The following is a 24,758-nucleotide window of genomic DNA, read 5'->3' on the forward strand; positions in this document are numbered from 1 at the left end:
GCAAGCACTGAGTATAAAAAAGATAACAGCATCTTGAATATTCCAGATCTGGTGAGACTGTATTCTTTACAGATGGTGTCAACAACAGCTGTGCGCTCCTCGTAGGGACTTTGAAGACAAGCGGATATATGCCGAGATAAGCTGTGTCTACTCTTGTTCTGTGTAGCTTGGCTCTTAGGCTTCAGAATTTTTGTTGTAAGTCCTTATCCAGTTAAATGAGGAGTTTACTCTTTCTGGGTACATGTGGCATATCAGTGGCTGTGGCTTTATTTCAGCCAGTAATCCTCCTGAAACACTGTAGTGGGGTGAGATGAATATTCCTGTTTAACAGATGGAGAAACAGATGGACTTAGTGTCGCTATGTGTCTTGCCCAAAGTCACTCAGGTAATAAGTGGTAGAGGCAGATTTCAAGCTCAGACTGCTGACTCCAACTCTTTATTTACAATAACCTCACTGGATGTGAGCAAAATATTGCTTGAAGAAGTGGTCCTCTCTACTGTCCCACAGTTCTGCAGATAGCAATGTCATCAATATCTTTTTAGTTTTGCCTATAAAAGTTCATCTAATACAATTGTTTCTGTCTTTGCATTTTTCTCTCACTCTTAAAATATCTGGTAGATTAAATACATGTCATCATTTTTCTATGTAGTCACTTAAATTCTTTTGATCTTCATAGGTAAGACTGAATCCTTAAATCTTTGTAAAATATTATTATTTTGAATAATTTCACATCCTACTATCACATTTGATCATAATCCACTTTTATCTTGATTATTGGCAATATTTAATTCCGCCTTTTTTCAATAGAACTGCGAATTTTATTTATTTATTTATTTATTTATTTATTTATTTATTTATTTTTGAGACAAAGTCTTGCGCTGTCACCCAGGCTGGAGTGTAGTGGCGTGATCTCGGCTCACTGCAAGCTCTGCCTCCCGAGTTTACGCCATTCTCCTGCTTCAGCCTCCTGAGTAGCTGGGACTACAGGTGCCCACCACCACACCCAGCGAATTTTTTGTATTTTTATTAGCGATGGGGTTTCATCGTGTTAGCCAAGATGGTCTCGATCTCCTGACCTTGTTATCCACCTACCTTGACCTCCCTAAGTGCTGGGATTACAGGCGTGAGCCACCGCGCCCAGCCGCCAATTGTATTTTGGTGAAAGCTCAGAGAAGACCAGCAAGCTGAAAGCTCCTCTAAGAAGAGGAGGCACAGTGACATTTTTCCAATCTATCCCTTGAGGCCAGGAGCTTCTGTCCCTCGCCAGCAACTGATGCCAGGGGTTGCCCAGGGAAAGCGTTTCTGGTTAAGATTATAACCTTCGCAGGTGGGCATGTTGGTAACTTTTATTCTGTTTTTGCTCCTGAAGATGAGGCATTAAGAAGTGTGTGTGTGTGTGTGTGTGTCTACATTTTATAGTTTGAACACTGAGAAAATTTCTAGAGTCAATGATTTCTAAATATTGAGAAAGATGGGTGGAGGACAGAAAAAAACACTCCGGGAAGTGCTGATTAAATTATTTTACTTTTCTTGACCAATTCTGGAATAAGCTACAAAACCTTTTCAATGAAGCAGTGAAGAGAAGGGAGATGTTATAAAATTGAGAAACAGGTATATTTTAGAAACTCTGGAGACAGATCACAGAGAAGTGTGCAGCACAAAATAGAAGTACATAGAGCTTTACAAACCTAGTCGCAAAAGACTTTGAATTTCAAGTAATCACATAGATTCTGAGAATGTGTCGATACTCTATCAGTCCTGATGAAAGGAAATTATAATGAGATGGCAAGTATAGGATATTGAAAAACATGGGTATCAGAAATAAGCCAATAAATAGGTGGTCCACAAACCAGCAATGGCTGGTGAAGATCTGGTCAAAATTCACTATGGTCATTTCCATGGTCTCAGTTAATCATTTCACTACAACTTTAGTAAAGTACTGTTATGTTTAAAAATGGGTTTAAATTTAAACTAACTGTTCATATTTTCTGTCCCACAGTAAAATTTTAATCCTTCTTAATGGATTAGTTTTGTGGTCTTTATGAAATTCCAGATTTAATGAACCTCTTTAGATATTATTAAGGAGAGGTTATTAACATCCGATATTAAACAGAAAATCCCCACTCAGAATTCCAGTCCTTGAGCTGAATAAACCAGACAAGTGCCATCTCTTACAAAATGTGTCTGCACAAACTCTAGGCTTTGGTTATATCACGTTTCCTACGCAAGTATCGTTCAAAAAGCATGCATTCAGATCAATCAATTTCCTATTATCACCAAAATTCTTATTGGATCTGAAGTATGACACTAATTATTTCTGAGATTAGTGATGAGGCTGTGAAGACAAGAGAAAAACCCCAACCAATTAGTCACTGAAACCTTCGGCATGGCGATCACTCATCTGAGGATTTGTTCAAGTGACAATATGCAAGCATGGTTTTGAACATCAGGATGGACAAGGGTCACAGAAGGACACCAGAACAGGCGTTCAGATTGTCTTCTCAAGACTCTAGCAAAATTCGTGCTACTAGTTTTTATATAATAAATGCAGGTTCTTGACTGTTAAGCCATATCACAATTCTCTTTGAGAGACATGTAGCTGATATTCCACACTACTTTGCTATCATAGGAACTGTTTAACCAGCTAATTCTATTTCTTCATTAGCTCTATTGAGTTATAATTTACATACGAGAAAATTAACCAATTTTAAGTGCACAATTTGTTTTTGGCATCTGTCCAGATCATTGTGCATGGAAGTAGTTCAGACGTTTTATTGCTGAGTAGTATTCCATTGCGTGTCTACCACAACCTGTTTATCCACTCACAGGTTGATGGGCATTTTAATTGTTTCTAATTTTTGGTTACTACAAATAAAGCTGGTATGAACATTCACATAGAAGTCTTTGTGTGAAGATATGTTTTCTTTCTCTTAAGTAGATACCTAGAAATGGAATTCCCAGGTTATATGATAAGTGCATATTTAATTACATAAGACATTGCCAAACTGTTCCAATGTGGCTCAACTATTTTTCATACCCAGCAACAATCTCTGAGAGATCCACTTTTTCTACATACTGAAAATACTTTTAATTGTAGTCACCCTAGTAAATGTGTAGTGGTATCTAAACGTGGTTTTAATTGTCATTTTTCTAATGATGTTGGGAATCATTTTTATGGATTTATTTATTTATTTATTGAGACGGAGTCTCGCTGTGTTGCCCAGACTGGAGTGCAGTGGCGCGATCTCGGCTCACTACAAGCTCCGCCTCCCGGGTTCATGCCATTCTCCTGCCTCAGCCTCCCGAGTAGCTGGGACTGCAGGCGCCCGCCACCACGCCCGGCTAACTTTTTGTATTTTTAGTAGAGACGGTGTTTCCCGTGTTAGCTAAGCTGGTCTCGAGCTCCTGACCTCGTGATCCACCTGCCTCGGCCTCCCAAAGTGCTGGGATTACAGGCATGAACCACCGCGCCCAGCAGATTTACTTGAAATTTATGTATATTCTTTGGTAAAGTGTCAATCAAATATTTTACTCAATTTTCTACTTGGGTTTTATGTTTTCCCAGTGAGTTATTACAACTCACTGGATATAAGTCCTTGATCAGTATGTATTTTGCAAATATTTTCTCCCAGCCTGTGGTTTTTCTTTCATTTTCTTAAGAATATCTTTTGAGGGGCAACTGTTTCTAATTATGTTGCAGTCCATTTTAACATTTTTTGTCCTTTTTGGATTGGAATTTTTCTGTGCTATCTAATAAATGTTTACTTAATTCAAGACCACATTATTTTTTGTTTGTGTCCTTTCAGAAGTTGTACAGCTTTAGCTCTTATATTTTGGCCGATATTCTATTTAGAGATTGTCTATGGTACGAAAAGCCAGGATTTTTTTATACGTATGTATGTACAAATTTTTCAGTAACAACTGTTGAAAGGACAATTCTTTCTTCAGGGGATTGCCTTTGCATTTTGCTGACATTAAATTGACCATAGGTGTAGGTCTATTTCTGGGCACTCTATTCTATTCCATTGGTCTATAGATCTGTCTTTTCAAACATACCCACAATGTCTTGACTATTGTAACTGTATATTGTCTGAATTTTTTTTTTTTTCAAAAATTGTTTTGGCTAATCCAGGTCCTTTGAATTTCCATATAAATTTCAGAAACAGTTCATCAGTTTCTTCGAAAGAAAGTCTTGGATTTTGATGGAGATTGATCAAATGTCACCTCAACACTATTGATAGTCTGATCAATATACATGGGATAGCTCCACAATTATTTAGATCTTTTTAAACATTTAGCAATGTTTCATAGTTTTCAGTTTGTAGACCTTACCTAATTTTTGTTAAATTTATCCATAAACATTTTATATTTTTGATGCTTTTCTTAATTTCAAGTCTTTTTGTTAGTATGTAGAAATACTAATTGAGTTTTGTATATTTATATTGTAATTTGAGACATGGTTAAATTAGTTATTAGTTCCAATAACTTTTTTGTTGATTCCCTGAGATTTTTAGCTAGACAATTACATAGCCTATTACTGAAGATAGTTTTATTTCAATATTTTGGCAAATGTTTTTCTGCATTTCCTGAAATTATGATATGATTTGTCTTATTTTTATTATGATTATAAATCACATTGATTTATTTTCTAATTATAACCTAGCTTTGCATACAGACTAACTGTATTTGACAATGATGTTATAAATCAATTATGAAAAGATCAATTTGCTTGTTCCAGTGATTAGTGAACCTTACATATGGTTGGTATTTAGCAAATATTTATTTTAAAATAAATATTCAATTGAAAATATTCAATTTAGTCAAATTCACAAAAATAACGCAAAGTAGGATATATTTTTTTTAATTGTTAGCCATAAAAATAATACAACTTTGTAGTCTTTCCTGAAGTAGTGCCTTGTGATAGAACTGTGATATTTGTATTGTCAATTTCCTTAAGTTCAGAAGTAGATAGTTTAGACCTAATAGCCAGTGCAGTCATCAGGTAAAGAATTTTAAAATGTGTCTTTCTGATATAATGACTTCTCTTCCTTTGGGTAGATATCCAGTAGTAGGATTGTTGGATCAAATTGTAAATCTATTTTTAGTTCTTTGGACACCTGCACATGTATGTTTATTTTAACACAATTCACAATTAAAGAGATATGGAACCAGTCTAAGTGCCCATCAACCACTGAGTGGATAAAGAAAATGTGATATGTATATATGTCTGTGTGATATATATCAATCACATTATATATATCTATAAAGAAAATGTCATATACATGTGTGTGTGTATGTATATTTATGTATACACACATACATACCAGAGAATACTACTCAGCCATAAAAAAAGAATAAAATAATGTCTTTTGCAGCAACTTGGATGAAGCTGGAGGCCATTATTCTAAGTGAAAGTAATTAAGGAATGGAAAATCAAATACTGTATGTTCTCATCTGTAAGTGGGAGCTAAGCTTTGGGTATTCAGAGGCATATAGAGTGGTATAATGGACTTTAGAGACTCAGAAGAGGGGAAGGTGAGTGGGAACTGAGGGATGAAACACTGCATTTTGGGTATAATGTACACTACTCTGGTGACTGGTGCAGTAAAATCTCAAGACTTCACCATTACACAGTTCATCCATGTAACCAACAACCAGTTGTATCCCAAAAGCTATTGAAACAAAAAAATACAAAAATTCCAAAAAATAAAAATAAACAGATGATTTCATTGAAAATAATCTTAAAATGATAAAAGTAATGGTTTTACTATTCATTATTTTTATATTAGCATTGCATGCCATGTATAACATGTATAGTAACCAATGCACATAAAATAATTTTTCTCTCTTTCTCTCTCCTCTCTTTGTCATTCTCTCTTACACATACATACACACACACACACACACACACACACGAACAGGAAGTAACTTACTAGATTGGTGACTTAACTGACAAACTCAACAATTTGCAACCCAGAGATCAAAAGGTCTTGGAGCAGCCAAAATAAACATTTTTATCAGTGATTGTTCTCATAGCTTATTACCTGTGGTCTTATTACTCTAATTTAAATAATATATACATAGTATAATTGTTTGGATCAATTTGGCTGTGAGGTTAATCTGTACATAGAAGATTAAACGCAGTGCTTTGGCCTGAGAAAATGAACTTTAGTGAGACGCACAGAGATGGGAGGATCTGAGAGCCTGCAGCAGGAGGGGAGAGACTACAAAGAGCAGACAAAAGAACTGAAAAATGTAGCAGCTGGGTCTGCTCCATTGCGTATTATTGTGCATGATTCATGCTCGAGAGTGATCATAGAATTTTAGCACAGTCTAATAGTCTGTGTTTGAGATGATGAAATGTAGTCATTAAGAATAAGTTAGGTCTGATCGGTATATTCTGTTTAGCAAGGCATGAAAGTGTACAATCCGTTTTACACAACTGTCCATTTAAAAAGCTAAAATATTTTGTAAAATTTTGGGAGTAAGCCTCATTTCTTTTGGGAAATTCACTTCCAAAATATGCTTCAGTGTCTCTTTGTTCTATAATGCTGCTTAAATAAAGAATTTGATCTATGCTTGATCAGTTACCACTTAAAAGCCACAGTGGGTACAGTGCCAACTTCAGGGGGCCGCTATTCACGTAGACTCCAAGTTTAGTAGCACCCACCCTAGAACTGTGCAGTACTGCAGCCCTGTCCACAGGGGCTGGGATTTTGTTTCTATTTTCACGGTATCCTCAGTGCCAGAACAGTACATGGCACATAGTAGGCATTTAATAAAATTTTAAAATTAACTATGAATAAATGCATATGTAAATAAATTTAAACTGCAACATTTATGAACAAAATATTTGTGTTCATAAAAGAACTAACATTGCATTTAAAACTTTCATTTTTAATTTGAATAAAACATGGATGTCCTGCTCAAATTAGAGCATAATATTTTATGGAAAGGTAATAGGGAAGGTCTATAATGTAAAGATCTTATACCATACATATGCTACTAAATATACTTTAAATATAATATAAAGTAAAGAAGAGAAGCTGGAAAGCTCCAACCTCATAAATGTCATGCAGGAAAACTTAGGTTTTTTCCCCTCAGTCATCTTTGCCGGACAGTATTCACCTTTTCTTTCCTGGCCAAATTGGGCCCCAGAGTAGCTTTTTCCATACCCAAATTGGATCATGATGCATTGTATGACAAGGTTTACTCTTCTTATTCTCTGCTTAATCAATTGTAAATTCAATTTGTGGTGTTGCTGAACTCTATTTGTTTAATATGCTTTGTCAGTTCTAGTTTAATACCATATAAAGAGAACATTTATCCAGATGATAATACTAATAATGACAAACTATTGAATTTGGAATCTGAACATTAGAATTCTACACCTGTGAACCATTTATGCTGTGATAAATGACATAATTGACAAAAAAACAAGACTTTCTATTTTCCTGCTATCTTTTGTTTGTGATGTTTAAACCAATCTTAGAAGTATTATATCATTATGGATAGCAATTAAACAATTTGGAATCCAATGTTTTCATATTTTATGATGATGTATAAAATGCTAAGAACCCTATCAAACACATTAAAAATAAACTATTTTTGCAGCTTTAAACATATTAATATTTTAAAGCCCACTGGGATACCAGCCAAGCAGAATAATTCACAAGTTATTAGATGTGTGCATTGGCTTCCAGGATATGTTAAAGAGAATGGGGAAGTGGATTAAGAAAACAATCTTTTGTGCTGTCTTGGAATTCTTATCTATGATAAAGTCAAAAATAGTTTTGAAAATCTTGTAAGGGATATGCTATTTATAGGGCTCATGGTCAGTTTGTTGGATGTAATGGTTTTCTCATATTGGTCATTAATCTTTGTTTCAGCAATAATCACAGACCACTATAAATGCTAAATACCCATGGAATTTTATGGTCTGAAATTATTCTTCAATTTAATGTCCAAGCATTAAAAATAGACCAAGATTTTGGGAATTTGTTTTCTTTTAATCAGTTGCAATGTTAAATGTTTATGAATCACAATCTTGAAAAACTATTTTAATATGATGAAATATTTTAGAACCTTTAAAGAAGCCATAACAGGATTGGATTACATCCTTTATATTGAATTTAACAGAGGAATTTTTTTTAAAAAAAAACATATTTATCTATGAATTTTACAAGATTGTATTTTAGGTGCAACTTGAAGTCACCTTCCAGATGTCTTATTTATAGAATATGACTGGTTTATCCATGAATCACCAACAAGTAATTCTGCTTCAGCATTGAAGTTTTATGTAAATGAAGGAAAAACTGGGGTCCTCTGCTTTCCTGGGCCTTTTATTCCAGAATCTACCCAGTACATATTGAGTGATGATGAAAACCAGCGTTAGAAGACAGGCTGTGCTTGCAACAAGCTCAATGTCTTAGTAATTGGCTGTAATCATTCTGGAATATTATATCCCAGATTTAGACTTCTTTCCATTTTCTGTATTTTATTCATCAATCATGGTTTCTGTCATAACTTGGCAAGAGTCTCTAGAATGCTGTATATTGTTAAAACAATCCTACATTTCCTGAAGTAGACATTTTATATATCCTAGAGTGAAGAAGTCTTTGGAGAAGTTCTTTCTTCTTGAATTAAGTTGTATGTATAAAAAACATAGACTTAGTTTAATTACAATCATATGTTAAATGTCTATGATATAAAATTTCTGAAAATATTTTGATAAATCAACTATTTTTATTGCATGTGACTGCTTGAATTAAATGCGGAAAATTTCACACTTTATGATGGAAAGCTTATGATATAATGGAAGAATTACTTTGTATGAAGAACAGTTTAATTTATTGGGAAACAATAGTATTTTCAATTTAGAACTTATAATAAACAATTGAACAAATTTTTATGACCTTCTGAATATTTTTAGTAGTTATTACTGACCAATTATTGATATTTTCATAGCTTTTTGCATAAAACTCAAAGCTTTTTGCATAAAACTCAAAGCCTTTAGCATTATATCAAAAGACCTTCATATAGACTTGTGTAAGAGGGGCTCTCTCGTAATGTACTGAAAACACAGAGGGCCACTCATATCATGAATCACATTTAATACATTTATTAAAGAAGAAAATAACTGCCTCTGTTACTCACCCAACACAGTCTGTAACCAGAAATATCACTGTCTCGAGGAATGCTCTTCCAGCCCCAGGATAATGCTTCTCTACATCTCTTGTTCCCTGTCCTCAAACTAAAGGTGAATATATCCTATTGCTCTCAATGTTGTAAAGGTGTATGGGTTTTGTCTCTGTCGGCAGCAGAGACAAACACAGTTTATGTATTAAGAAGGCAAATTTGTCAAGGTTAGAAAATACATCATTTTATCTAGGTATTTGTTAGCTTGACTAATAACAAAATATTTAGCCTCTATCTGTACTCATCTATCAATCCATAACTTCATATACCTGCCTCCTCTCTTTCTAATCTCTTCTCCCCACTCCTTTCTCTACAGAGGCTTTGTTGAATCATTTTGAAATACTTTCTGTTTTCTGAAACACACTTATCTTGCACCCATTTCACGCGTTTCCTTTCTTGGAATCTCTCTTTCTTCCTTGTCTTCTGGATGAAATTGCTTCATCTTCAAGATTCTTTTCAAGTTTAACACCTTTAAAAATTTTTCTCAACCACCTATAGTTCTACATGATGAATTTAAAAATAGCACTTAAAATATTGTAATTATCTCTGTATCCAACAGAATCTCTTTTCAAAACCTGAGTTATTTGAATGCAAGAGTTATGTTGTTAAAGGAATATATGGTGCCTAATGCCGAGAACATGGTAAGAATTTAGTGTGTTTGTTCTAGCACATAGTAAAAGTTCAATGTCTTGTTGTTGCTATTGTTAGTTCTTTGTGTTAAACTTAACAATCCCACGCCTACCCGACCCTACACCTCACTAGGTTAGCCAAATGTTACATGTTTCTGTGGCATTATGTACTTGGATATTGTCCATTTGTAACACTCACAAACTTGACTAATATTTACCTTTTGGTTTATATCTTGTTCATTGCTGTGTACTACACACCCGGTATTAAATTGAATAAATGAATTAGTTTCAAGAGGTGAAATAGAGGTGGGACTTGGAGAGCTATGCCTTGGATCTGGAATACTGAAGTAGGTACAGAGATGATAAATAACAATAATAATTTTTAATTAAATGAATAAAGCTACAGGGAATTTCCTGTGGTTTGAATGTTTGAAAATCACCCTCTGAAAATTAGGCGGAAATTTAATTGCCATTACGGTGTGAAGAGGTGGTACCTTATATAGACTTGAGGACACTCTCCTCACCCTGATCAGCTCTCATATGGATTTGGTGATTCTACGGCTTTAATTGACATCTTAACTTAAGAGCACACCTCCTTTTGATAACATGGAGATATATCTCTATGACCACCTGTTAGTAAACATCAAGATAGCCAGTAAACAAACAAAATCGAGTTTATTTGGGTGGGTGTTATCGTTGATTAATTTCTTAGCTGAGCCATGGGGAAGATCACTTACATTTCTGACAACAGAATTTCTCTTTTTAGAAAATACTGTTCTGGGCTCCAGAAAAATGTTGGCATGAGTTCAGTGGGAGATCAATTATAATGACTGAATTTCAGTGAAAGGATTCTTCTCTCTTTTTTATGTTGTCCCATCAATTTATAAAATATAAGACATTTATCTTATTTTTAAACATTTTTCCTTCCATTACATTTAGCTATAACTGACCAACTATATTAAAAGTCAGGAAATGAGTCTCCACCTAAAGATGACTTATTTTCTTACTCTGGGGCTGGCAAAAATTAGTAGTGAAAACACAGGAAGGAAATAACATCTTAAGTAGAAATTACTTTAAGTCAGGTTTCTCAAGTCAGTTAGGAGGCAGTATTCACTGCTGAATAATCAGTCTTAGTGAGGTGATAAGTCCATGAGTAATAGAAGAAATCACTAAATGGCAAGTAAAACAATTGTATGAAAAGAAACTTAATACTTAAAAAAAAAAGTATTTTCTTTAGGAGCTCATTATCCCAAGGAAAACTACAAACTGTATTAGAAAGCACTTCCATTTGAGTTGAAAATTATTTCAAAACACTCTATAAAGCACTAGATGAGGTAAGCAAATTTAACTGCTTCAACCCTCCAATTACATTTTCACCATCTGTGCTTCCACATTTTCATGAAATACCCCAGTGAGATGACACAGAACATTGCTGTGTAACTAACACACATAACATAACTCATGTATGTGATACAACGAATCCAAAAAATCCTGATACATTAAACAGCAGAGGAATTAAATTTTTAAACCCTGTTAAAGGATACGGTAGAAAAAACATCTGGAAAAGAACAGGTTGATTGAAATAGGCCTGCCTGGCTTCAGAATTGCAAGGTATACTAAACTAATCACCAGAAGAACTCTGAGGGTATTACTGCCAAAAAAGACAAAAGTGGCTCAGGCATGTCATGCATTTGGATTTTCAAAGATCACTTGAAAATTCTAGAACTTAAAGAGATGGTCTAGCAACCTGTTATCCTTTATTTCTATCCTTTCCATTGTTTTCAAAAGTGGCTCTCTGGCTTGTTTATAAAATACATGTGAATAGGCAGAAAGAGTTAAATTCATTTAGGAAATATTTGTTGTACTTATATGTGCAAGGCAGGTACTGAGGTTGAAGAAACCAGTGTAGTATCTTCATCATTGAGATTCCCAGACTCCAGTCTGAGAAACAGGTAACTATCCTGACAATACACTAGAGAGACATTGATATGGTTTGGCTCTGTGTCCCCACCCGAATCTCATCTTGAACTGTAATCCTCATGTGTCAAGGGAGGAACCTGAGGCGAGGTGATTGGATTATAGGGGGCGGTTCCCCCATGCTGTGCTTGTGATAGGGAGTCTCACAAGATCTGATGGTTTTAAAAATGGCAGATTTTTTCTCTGTTCACACTGTGCTTGTCTACCCTGCTGCCATGCGAAGAAGGTCCTTGCTTCCCCTTTGTCTTCTGTCACAATTGTAAGTTTCCTGAGGCTTCCCCAACCAAGAGGAACTGTGAGTCAATTATACTTCTCTTCTTTATGAATTACCCAGTCTTAGTAGTATCTTTGTAGCAATGTGAGAAGACTAATACAGACTTTTGCATAGTCTGCTTGAGCTACTTACAGGCAATTTGAATTTTATAAGTAAAAAGGAAGGTGAGTCCCACTCATACCCCATGGTAAACATATATGTATATATATATGCATATGGTTTTCTGCAGGAGCATTTTGTATAAATAGAAAAGAAATAAAATAATAGAATCTTAAAACAAAATGTCATTATGTATATTATTTTAGCTCTTTCCAGAGCAGCCTGAGTTATCTTAATTAAACCTTAAACACTATTGAATGGATGAATCATTTAAGAAGAACAGTGAAGGCAGTTACTACTGGAATCAAGCTACATGTTTCATATTAAATCATGGAACTGTATAGCTAGAGTCTCAGACAACTCTGGCTCAGATTCTTGAAGTATGTTCCTTAGAACAGTAGCCCTTAGTGGTGCTATTAGCTATGATACAAAAATAACAATTGTGTATGATCAAATAGTCTAGAAATCAATGGGTTAAATGAAGTTAAATATGTTTTTCTCCTGCAAGAATTCTCAGTGAATTTACTCTACCAATGTGCATTTTACTCTTCACAAAAAGCACATTTTACAGCATTCCAGAGATTTATTTAAATACACACACACACACACACACACCCTTTTTTTTTTTTTTCAAAGAACGCTTTGTGAGGAATATTCATTTGAAAACTCTTTGGAAAATATTACCTTAGACCAAATCCCTTACTTTGCAAAAATATAATTAATACTTGGTGAGTTAAATGATTTACACAGAAAAGTCATTTGTAGTCAGCCAAAACAAAGAATGTAGCTTTTAGATGTTCAATCTAGCACGCGTTGTTCTAAATCACAGTTTTCAGTATGTGCACGCATATCTCGAAGAGCACACAAAAATTTTCCAGGTATATATGGGTTCAGATAGTTTTAAGGGCTGTAGTTCTAGATTTTGAATTTCCATATCTCTGTTTCCTAAAATTAATTTGCCTAAGAACAAGTCAATGGGTTGATCATGGGAAAAGGATTACTCTCTCTTTCCCTCCAACCCCTTTCACAATAGCATTTTCCCCACTTAACAAATAATCTCTCATTCATCTGCAATGTTACTAAGGTGCATTTCTCTCAACTGTAAAACTTCTGGAGTGCTACATAAGGCATATTAAGGTCCTTTGAGAACAATTCAAAGAGAGGTTCAGTACGAAATGATTGAAGGTCAGACATCTTATTTTATCTAGATGAAAAACTTTTGGCAAGGAAAACGTGTATCTATCAAACATATGTATCTATATCTAGGTATATATAGGTATCTATCTGGGTGTATATCTATAGGTATACATAGGTATCTATATCTAAGTACATATCTAGACAGGTATATGTGTGTATGACAGGTATATATGTGTAACTCTAGACAGGTACATATATATGTATATATGTATATACACACACACATATATATACATGTATATATGTATCTGTCTAGATATATACCTATATACAAGGTAGGACTTGGAAGTGAAATAATTGTAAAGGAAGAATATTAACATGTTTATTGGATCTGACTGATTGGTTGATAATGAAGATTAGATTTGCCAGTAAAATATTTATGGACAAAGTTTTAATAAATTGAATTAGCTAAATTTCAGATTCAGTATTTTGATGAAAATATATCAAAACTTATATACAATAAAAATAAACTAGAAATTATATCATTCACAACTATTTAATCTTATGATAGAAATATCAGCTGTAAACTTAAAAATATATGAGTGAATACATATTTTCCCAAAGTTCTGTTGGGCAGTTATATAAACAATTAATTAAAGACCACTGTTCTATACCATGTACCAGAAATGTGTTCATAGAGTGTTAATTTCTGAGAATAATTAACAGTGGAATAAGAGAAAAGCAACAACAAAATTACTACAGAAAAATGTTTTTTAAATAAGGTTTTGTCATATTTTACAAATGCAAGACAATGAGATTGAACTTTGTATTTTTTATTTTTTGAAAAACTAACATTTATTGTCATGTTCTCCTATTAAAAGAAAGTATGAAGTCTACGTGAAAGAAAATGATCACAGAGAAAACACATAAACTAAATCTTTTCTAGAGAGCATTAATATGTATTTCACAATGAATCTTTTTATTTGGTACATTAGAAGAAATTATTTAATTTTATGGAAAAGTAGTATGTTTTGAAGAAATTTAGCTTTCATTGGTTACTCACAGAATTAGGAATAGGAATATTATACTAAAATCTTGTTACTTCACCTTATAAAATATTAGTTTCATTAATGCAATAGTTATCAACACACAGAGACTGCAAACACACCTAAACCTTGACAGCATTAGTCACTAGTGTGCTATTGATTGCTAATTATCAGTAAAGTAACATTTATAAGTCATTATATTGACAAAGTAAATATCTATCAGCTGTCATGTACATATATATCACCTTTTTTCTTTTTTTTTTTTCTTTTTATTTATTTATTTATTTATTATTATTATACTTTAAGTTGTAGGGTACATGTGCATAACGTGCAGGTTTGTTACATATGTATACTTGTGCCATGTTGGTGTGCTGCACCCATCAACTTGTCATTTACATCAGGTATAACTCCCAATGCAATCCCTCCCCCCTCCCCCCTCCCCCCTCCCCATGATAGGCCCCGGTGTGTGATGTTCCCCTTCCTGAGTCCAAGTGATCTCATTGTTCAGTTCCCACCTATGAGTGAGAACATGCGGTGTTTGGTTTTCTGTTCTTGTGATAGTTTGCTGAGAATGATGGTTTCCAGCTGCCTCCATGTTCCTACAAAGGACGCAAACTCATCCTTTTTGATGGCTGCATAGTATTCCATGGTGTATATGTGCCACATTTTCTTAATCCAGTCTGTCACTGATGGACATTTGGGTTGATTCCAAGTCTTTGCTATTGTGAATAGTGCCGCAGTAAACATACGTGTGCATGTGTCTTTGTAGCAGCATAATTTATAATCCTTTGGGTATATACCCAGTAATGGGATGGCTGGGTCATATGGTACATCTAGTTCTAGATCCTTGAGGAATCACCATACTGTTTTCCATAATGGTTGAAGTAGTTTACAATCCCACCAACAGTGTAAAAGTGTTCCTATTTCTCCACATCCTCTCCAGCACCTGTTGTTTCCTGACTTTTTAATGATCGCCATTCTAACTGGTGTGAGATGGTATCTCATTGTGGTTTTGATTTGCATTTCTCTGATATCACCTTTTTTCTTACTGTTTTAGATGAACTTTCTGTGCTCCTATATAAGGCCAATTTCTCCATGCATGTACTATATCCCTTTCTCTCTCATGAGTTGTAGAGTATCACTTCTGTATTTTTCATCCTATTTCATCTTCATTTCATTGAGTTTCTTATCAGCATACACACATAGTGTTTTTTCTTATATCAAACACAATCCTCTGTTGATTACACTTGCTTCTCCAGCTATTTTTCCACTTCCTTCCTGGTTTTTAATTTTTTAATTAAAAACAAAATTGTAGAGACAGAGTCTCACTATGTTGCCCAAGCTGGTCTCAAACTCATGGGCTCCGACAATCCTCTCCCCTCAGCCTCCCAAAGTGCTGGGATTACAGGCATGAGCCACTGCTCCCAGCCTCTCCATTTTTCTGTCCCCCTTCGTGGCAAAATTTTTAAAAGAATTCTCTACACTTATTGTCTCCATTTTCTCTCTTCTTATTCTCTTTAGAACAAATACCCATCAGTCTTTGATCCCTACACCTTCAAAACTATTCTTGTCAAGGTCACCCAAGTCCTCCACATTAATAAATCTAATAGTTAATTCTTAGCCCTTATCTTACTTGAGGACATTTGATATGTTTGAATACTTCCTTCTCTTCAAAATATTTTTCTTGTGTCTCCCTTGCTATTCTTTGTGCCCTTGGCTGGATCTTTCTAACATCCCTGCCCCCTTGATGTTAGTATGCGGGGCTTCTTGTTCTAATAATCCGTAAACACTTCTCTTGTCATTTCCTCCCATGGCTATATGCTCATCACTTTTTGTTTGTTTGTTTTGCTTTGTTTTGTTTTTGAGACAGAGTCTCACTCTGTGGCCCAGACTGGAGTGCAATGGCACAGTCTCGGCTCACTGCAACCTCCACCTCCTGGGTTCAAGTGATTTTCCTGCCTCAGCCTCTCAAGTAGCTGGGATTATGGGCACCCGCCACCACGCCTGGCTAATTTTTGTACTTTTAGTAGAGGAGGGGTTTTACCATGTTGGCCAGGCTGGTCTCGAACTGCTGACCTCAGGTGATCTGCCTGCTTCGGCCTCCCAAAGCGCTGGGATTACAGATGTGAGCCACTGCACCCGGCTATATGCTCATCACTTTCAAACTCCTATAGTGCCATCCAGGTTCTTCCCCTTGGTCTCCAGACTTGCATACTGAAATACCTGTTTTACATCTCCACTTTGGTGTTCCAAAGCCATCTCAGAGGTAAAATTTCCAAAAGCTACACTTCCAGGTTTTCCCTCCAACTGTTTTTCTCGAATTCTTTTCTATTTCCATTAATGGTGACTCAATCCTTTCAGTTTCTCATACTTGACTTTTCTCTTTCTCACACCTTATTCCCAATCCCTCTAAGAAATCTTTCAACCTCAAACTTCAAAATGTCTTTGAATTATGGTCCTTTCTTACCACCTCTACTGCCACCAGTCTGGTTCAAGAACCTGATCTCTTGCTTGGACTTTTGCTTCTACCTTTATGCTCTGGTTCTCATTCCATCTCCCCACTCACAATCTGAGGTCTGTCACAGCAGCCAGAGATATCTGTTAAGATGTCTGCTCAAATATTCTAATAGTTATTGATTTTATTCAAAGAAAACTCCAAAGATCTTACAACTGCCTGCAAGGCCCTACGTGATTGGGTTTTCACTCATTCTCTGCTATTAACCTCCAGTTCCATTAATCTGCTCCCACCCACAAAGCATCTTTGCTTTTCTTTGAACATGTCAAGCACGTCTCTTTCTGTTCTCTCAGTCTTGTAACACTTACTCTTCTCATTGGCTCTTCTCTCAGTCTGTAACACTTCTGCTCAATAACCTCACGATTCATTCCCTTACTTCCTTCACTCCTTTGTTTAAATATAAACTCTTCAGACACGCCTTCCTTGACCACTGAATTTAAAATGACAACGCTCCTCAGAACTCCATTGAACTCTCTGTTGCTTATTTTTCTACATATCACATACCATCTTCTAGTGTAAATTACTTACTAATTGTGCTTGTTATCTGCCCACACAGCAGAATATAAGCTCGATGAGGACAGGTTTTTTTATATTTTTTATAAGGTATTTCTAACGCAAAACAAAAATGGTGGAAAAGACAATATAGCCATAGCAACTTCAGGATAACGGACACATTTATGGAGCAACAGACTAAAATTAGATAGAAATGAATAGGTGGCTTTCGTTTTATGTTTGTAGCTTTTTAATTTTTTAATTTTTTTTTTTTTTGAGACAGAGTCTCACTCTGTTGCCCAGGCTGGAATGCAGTGACATGATCTCGGCTCACTACAACCTCCTCTTCCTGGGTTCAAGCGATTCTCCTGCCTCTGCCTCCCAAGTAGCTGGGACTACAGGTGCCTGCTACCATGCCAAGCTTTTTTGTTTTTTCCTGTATTTTCAGTAGAGACAAGGTTTCACCATGTTGGCCAGGCTAGTCTCAAACTCCTGGTCTCAAGTGATCCTCTCGCCTTGGCCTCCCAAAGTGCTAGGATTACAGGCATGAGCCACCGGGCCTGGCCTTGTAGCATTTTTCTTTAAATAAGAAAGGACTCAATGGTAGTAAGTTTATTTCTGTTACATATTAATGGTGCATACATAGGTTTTCATCATATTTTCCCCTGGACTTTCTACATGTTTAAAGGTTTTATAATATTAAAAATAGTTTACTAAGAAAGAAAGAGATGGCATTCCAGGTAATTGGAGTTCTAGATGGCTGGTATATAGATTGAAGAGACAGATGGAAGAGAAAAGAAGGACAGAAGAGAAAGAAAATGGCCAGGAGTAAGTTATCAGTGTGATACTGCTGTCAAGTGTGCTAGAGCAGTGCTTCTCACACCTCAACATTCATAGCAGCCAAGGAGGATGGATTACCAGAATGTATAAAGAGCTCGAACAACTCTACACAAGGGATTTGCTTTAAAATGCAAATTCTGATTTCATAGATCTGGGACAGAGCTATGACTTTGCCCTCCTAAAACACTTCGGGGAGATGCCAATGTCCCTGGTCCTGAAGCACGGGTCACAAAACCCTAGAGTGTGGCATCTGTAACTTGGCTACATGTTGGAATCACCTGGAAATCCTAGAAAATATTGATGTCTACGTCTGACTTCCAAAAATTCTGATTTAATACATATTGGGATTCATCTGGCCACCGGGGTTTTGAAAAGTGATTCTAATGTGTAGCAAAATTTGAATACCCCTGCAGGGAGTCCAGGCCAGGTAGCTTCCTGGTACACTGCCTCTTCTGAGGACTCCTTCATGATGCCTGCTTCCTGCAGACTCCTTTTGAAGAGACTTTGGGCAGAGGTCACAAGAATGGACCAAGTGATGCTGCTTCTCAGGACAGACTATGTACCAGGTAGTGAGAGCTAATACAGACGTAGGCTGGGCGCCTGACAGGACTGCTCTTTTCTGACTGAGACCTAGCTGGTCAATTGCTTTAAGGACCTGCATCACAGTGATACACAATGTGAAAGTGGGAATTATGCCTGTTTCTAAAGTGGATGCTCTCAGGGATGCTGATAAGTGGCCAGATCTGTTGCTAGACTATGAAATCCATTATTTAATTCATTTGTTATTTTCACAATTTACTGACAGTCTGATACGTGCAAGACACATAGCTTAGTGGAGAAGACAGACTTTTTCCGGCCCTGGTGGGGCTGAAAGTCTATCAGTTATGACAGACAGTAAGCAATTTATTATACAATTGTGAATTTATTTATAATGTAGCAATTGTCATATGTGTATTCAGGAGTCTGAGAGAAAGTACTTTCTGAAGAAACAACAGATAAGCTTAGACCAGAAGGGTGAGAAGTCAGTGAGGATAACTGAGTATGAGACAGGGGAAAGCTGCTGGGGAACTCTGAATGTTATTCTATTTTTAGGGAGTTTCAGTGACTTAAACGATTTCCTCTCTGCTTCTTCTTCAAGCACTTTTACATAAAACTTTTAGTAACTGTGTTATCCTGAATATTTCACTGTTTTTAAAAATTATTTTTAGACTGAGAAAGCCAACCCGCACTAGTTAATTGTTTCTAACAAGACCAAATGGTGAGATGCAGCAACACACACAGAACAGGTGAGGGCCACTGTCTCAGCTGTGCTTCACTGTGGTGCAGTCTGGGTGATTATTTGGAAAACAGTTTGAGTGGAAGAAAGGAAGTAAAGAATGTGAGAAGAGTCTGGAGGTTGTGAGGCCAGCCCAAAGGCAGGTGATATGGTCTGGCTCTTTGTTCCCACCCAAATCTCATCTTGAATTGTAATCCCTGTGTGTCAAGGGAGGTTCTAAGTAGACATGGGGTGGTTTTCCTTGCTTTGCTTATGATAGTGAGTGAGTTCTCAGGAGAGCTGATGGTTTTAAAGTGTGGCACTTCCTCGTTCTCGCACTCACTCCCTCCTGTCACCTTGTGAAGAAGGTGCCGGCTTCCCCTTCACTTTCCGCCATGATGGAAAGTTTCCTGAGGTCTCCCCAGCCAGGTGGAACTGTGAGTCAATTAAGTCTCTTTTCTTTAAAATTACCCAGCCTTGGGTATTTCTTTATAGCAGTGTGAAAACAGGATAAAATAACAGGTGTGTTAGATCCAGGTGTCTAGGTCAAATGCAATTTAAGAGACGAATCTCTAAATTTTATTAGGGAAGCAAGACTTGCAACTCAGGGCATACACACAAACTAGTGTTCAAAAAACAAGGAGAAGGTTGGAGGTTTTCTAAAAAGGAAAAATGTTACATATTGTTTTTTCAGAAAGTTCATTGGCACTAGTAAAATTCTGGGGAGCTGGCAAGCTCTGATTGATGATTGACAGTAGTGGGTAAAACTGGCCTTAGACTCACAGCAGGTTGTTTGAGTAGCTATGAGAGAAAAACTTGTTTCAGGTTCCAATAGGCAGTTTCAGCAGCTGGCCTTGTGGAACATTTAATTCTTGGAGCAGGTGCTATATGTCCCGAGTGCTTTGTCCCTGGTTCTTCTATTCTGATTTAGCTGAATATTACAAGAATGATCCAATTTGTACAATCAACTTTCACACAATGAAAAATGGTGGCTACTTATACAAAGGGCTTGGAGAAGGGATTGAAGAGAAGCCGCTAGTTTTGGGACGTGTAGTTATGGTATTTTGTGACTGATGGGATGTGGTCAATGACGGAGAGGAAGGAACCATGGAGGACTCCCTGAAGGACTTGATACACCTCAGGTTTGAGAAGGTGGTTCATAATTTCTTCATTTAAAAATTTATAAGCTTTGAGGAACTCTTAAATATTTCTTATTTGCATTTAGGTTAATTGAAGCCTATATTTCATAGATTGTTATGACAATCAGTATGTATTGTTCTTTAGGTCACTTTCTTAAAGCATGCATTGAGACACAAAATCTAACCATAGTCCAGAAAAGGAGGCCCTAATCACATAATACCTTATGAGAATAATATGTTTAAATATAACAAATGAGTCACACTGAATATTTCTCAGTACATTGAGTATTACACAGTGTAATTAATTTTGGTCCATCTGATGCCATTCTTTTCATCCTAAATTAAGTTTCTTCTCAATCTCTGTTCTTAAAATGTTAATTGAATCACTATATTTGACATAGATGAGTGACTTCAGGAGGGCCAATGACTTTTACTTCAAGCCTTTTATCTCTCAATGGCCTGAAAGTCACAAATGATTGGCTTTAGGGGATGCTGTCATTAAAAAGGCAGACAAAACAAAACATTCTTGCAAACATAGCAGAAGCTGGTTTTATGACTTAGAGCTACACATATTAGTAAAGGGTCTAACAACTTTGGTGCATGAAATTTAGCTACAGAAAGGACAAGCAACTGCCTCTGCTAGCCAGAACAAAAGCTAACATTGTGAGATTTCAGTGGCATAATATACGGGCTTCAAATAAGAGTTCTGGTCAGTGTGACATAAAGGAAGTGCTTCATTAGCTATCATAGTGCATACCTCTCAGCCTTGTACCACATGGCAGCATGCAGCAAAAGCATGGGCGCAAAGAATGAGCCATTCACTCAGGATTCATAATCTTGCTCTGTTTCAGCCTCCTGGGTTGACAGCTTTCAAGTTAAGCGTGGAAGGTTCTAAAGAAACAGTCTTGCATTCTTCAGTGATATGGTTTGTTTTTGGAAAATGCCTATCTAAAATAAGGAGATAAAATGAGTTTAGCCTGTGAGCTCCATTTATTACATTAGCTGTCTTACCAGGGCGGGGTGATATTTTTATGCTTACTTTGAACGCTTTAATAAAACAGTTTTACTGAAAGATTCATCTCAAATAAAATAATTTGCAATTTCTATGTCATTCAACACTATGTAATTATGTTAATATTCATTTTACAGTAAAAGCTTACATTCTAAGTAGAAAAATTACAGTAAAATGCTTTGCAAAGATACTGAGTAATGGAAAAATAATTCTATGTAGTAGTTTTCAGGAAAATCATTGTGAATTCCAATTCTGTCATCTGTAATCACAGACCCTTCTACCCAAGGAAAACACAAAAGTATGTAACTCAAATTCAAATAGATGGCACATTTCTGTGTTCATTTTATACATCATCTGTGCTATGAAAGGAAACACATTCTATTTAGAATCTCATTTATATTCATTTCCTAGATTCCAAGGTCAGTGTTCAATAGTATTGCCCAAAGGCTGAGGGACTTAACTTTATAAAATTGCATAAAGATGCCCAGAACCTTCTGAAATTGAACTACAATAAAGAGAATGTAAACAAGGCAGCTATCTATTGGGCTAGTGTCAGAAAACCTAGACATTATGTTGTTATCATAGAATTTCCAAGACAAAGTAGCAAAAGAGATCATACAATGCAAATTCATATTTAACATTATTTGTTAAGTTGCATTGCTGTCCTTAAATATATCAGCCATATTTATTTCTAATATAGCTGAGTCATGTAGGACTTGCATTTGTTTTGAATTTTACTGGATACTCAGATGGAATAGTAGGAAATCATTGCCTAATGCCTAAAAACATTAAAAATCCTGAAATATACCAATCTGAAAAGAACTGAAAAAGTAACTTTCACTTATTTTCAAATAAAAATAATACTTTCTTAAGATAATTTCTTACTTAAACATGAGATGTGAGCAATCACTCTGTAGGCTGGCCAGACAAGTTTATGATGGGGTCAGAGAATATAGCTTGTCCTCACAAGGCCCCCACAGACATGCACCTAAAATAAAGATACTTCTTAATGAACAGGTAGGTTCCTATATTTAACAATTTGTTTTTCTCAGTTAGAAAATCACCAAGTTTTCATACGAAAAGTTGACCCCAAAAGCAGATTGTGTAATTAGCCTTTAATCTGGATTTCGTATAAACTACACATCATAGGTTAAATTGTACTCCTCCTCCCCCACCATTCTCAGGTTGAAGTCCTAACCTCCAGTATCAGAGAATGTAACCTTATTTAGAGATAGAGTCTTTAAAGAGAAAATCAGGTTGAAATGAGGCCATTTGAATGGGCATTAATCTAACGTGGCTAGTGTCCTCATGAAAAAAAAAAAATTGGGCACAGAGAGAGGCATGGAGGGAGAACATCATGAGAACATGAAGACAGCCATCTACCAGTCAAGGAGAGAGGCCTGGAACAGATCCTCCCCTCACAATCTTCCGAAGGAACAAACCCTACTGATGCCTGATGCCTTCATTTCAGTGATAATATTCTTTAAAAAAAAATCTCAGTGAGATTATGTTTTTTTTTTTTTAATTCAAAAAAATTGTTGGTTAAAACAGGGACGTTTGCAATGTCTAGAATCAAACTTTTTGTGCTAGTTCATATTACGACAGTTCATTTTACAAATTGACAAAATCAATTTGTCTACAATTATTTAGAAAAAATTCAGATAAATATTGTATATTTAAAGTGTTCTCCCCTTTTTTTTTTTTTTTTTTTTTTTTTTTGAGACAGAATATTGTTCTGTCACCCAGGCTAGAGTACACTGGTGCAATCATAGCTCACTGCAGCCTTGTACTTCTGAGCTCCAGCAATCTTCCTGCCTCAGCTTCCTCAGTAGCTAGGACTAGAGGTGCACACCTGGCTAAGCAACTACAGTCACACCTGGCTAAGTTTTTCATTTTGTGGAAACAAGGTTGGGGAGAGGTCTCGCTGTGTTGCCCAGGCTGGTCTTGAACTCCTGTTCTTAAAGGATCTTCCTGCTTCATCCTCCTAAAGTAGAAATTATTTAAAAATGAAAAGTCACTACATGTGAAAGATTTAATTTTACTTTAATTTTTTAAAATGCAAAACTGGGGTAAAGTGAATAATATTCTGGCAATATTGAAGGAAAATAGATGGCAAATTTATTTAAAATCTTTAACTGGAGAGCTCATTCTTCAGTAGTTATTTCTTCATCTGTCTATTCATCTACCTACTTACCTATCTACCAGAGCTTTGCAATAATAGCATTTTACAGGACAACTATATATCATGCAGGTAATACTGACTGCTTGAATTTTTAAGTTCACTACATTTCAGAACTATGATAAATTTTATATATGTTTCATAAATCCAAGACAAATATAAATATCCAATTTTAAAAATGGGTAAGGTTATTAACTGTACTTCTAGTCCAAAATGTGTTGGAGGTATTAGTCAAAGAAATTAGATGTTAAAGACAAAGCCATTACAGACATAAAAATTAAAAAGGAAGAGGCTATCTTAACTTATAGATAAGATGATTATATATTTGGAAAACCACAAGAAAAAAATCAGTGGAAAAACTACCAGAGACAGGAGTTACAGGTAGGTTGAGGGTGTGCCAACAAAGGAGATAGAATAGGGGATTCTGCACCTTGATTTTGGTGGTGGTTACAGAACCTATATATGTGTTAAAATTCACAGAGTGGTACACTAAAAGAAAGAATTGGGTCAATTTAAATAAAAACTTTAACAAAATAAAATAAAAGCTAGTGTAAACAATCCAAGGACAAGTAGGAAAAAGATTGATACATTTGATATATGGGAGAAAAATCAAAATTTTACATGGCAAAACACAGCATAGACAAATAGACAAACTGGGAAGAGCCATTTGGAACCAAGTCACAGACAAGTGAATAGTATTTCCAAAATATGAAATCATTCTTGAGAATTGAAAAGAAAAAACAAAATATCTATAAAAATAGGTAAAACAATATATGGTACACATAAAAAGAAATGTAAATGGCCTTTACACATGCTTAAATGGTGTTTATTCTTACTGCTAATGAGAGAAATTCAATTTAAAATTACGCTGAGATATCATTTCTTATCCTTTAGACTGGCAAGAATCCATACATTTGAGAACATACCCTGCTGGCCAGGCTTTTGGGAACAGATGCTTCCATACA

The 24,758-nt window shown here is 35.6% G+C and overlaps 1 protein-coding gene across 3 annotated transcripts in view; it reads right to left on the minus strand.

Annotated features, from left to right (window-relative positions):
- Nucleotides 1-24,758, minus strand: part of DLC1 (DLC1 Rho GTPase activating protein) — a 522,133-nt gene that overhangs the window by 457,478 nt on the left and 39,897 nt on the right. Inside the window, exon 2 of one of the 3 annotated variants that reach the window (XM_074000320.1) lies at nt 21,360-21,550. The exons of the other annotated variants lie outside the window; for them this stretch is intronic. The gene's annotated coding sequence lies outside the window, so the exon portion shown is untranslated. The remainder of the gene's footprint in view (nt 1-21,359; nt 21,551-24,758) is intronic. 3 annotated transcript variants of the gene reach the window in all.

This window comes from Macaca fascicularis, chromosome 8 (assembly GCF_037993035.2).
Source record: "Macaca fascicularis isolate 582-1 chromosome 8, T2T-MFA8v1.1".
Lineage (NCBI taxonomy): Eukaryota > Metazoa > Chordata > Mammalia > Primates > Cercopithecidae > Macaca > Macaca fascicularis.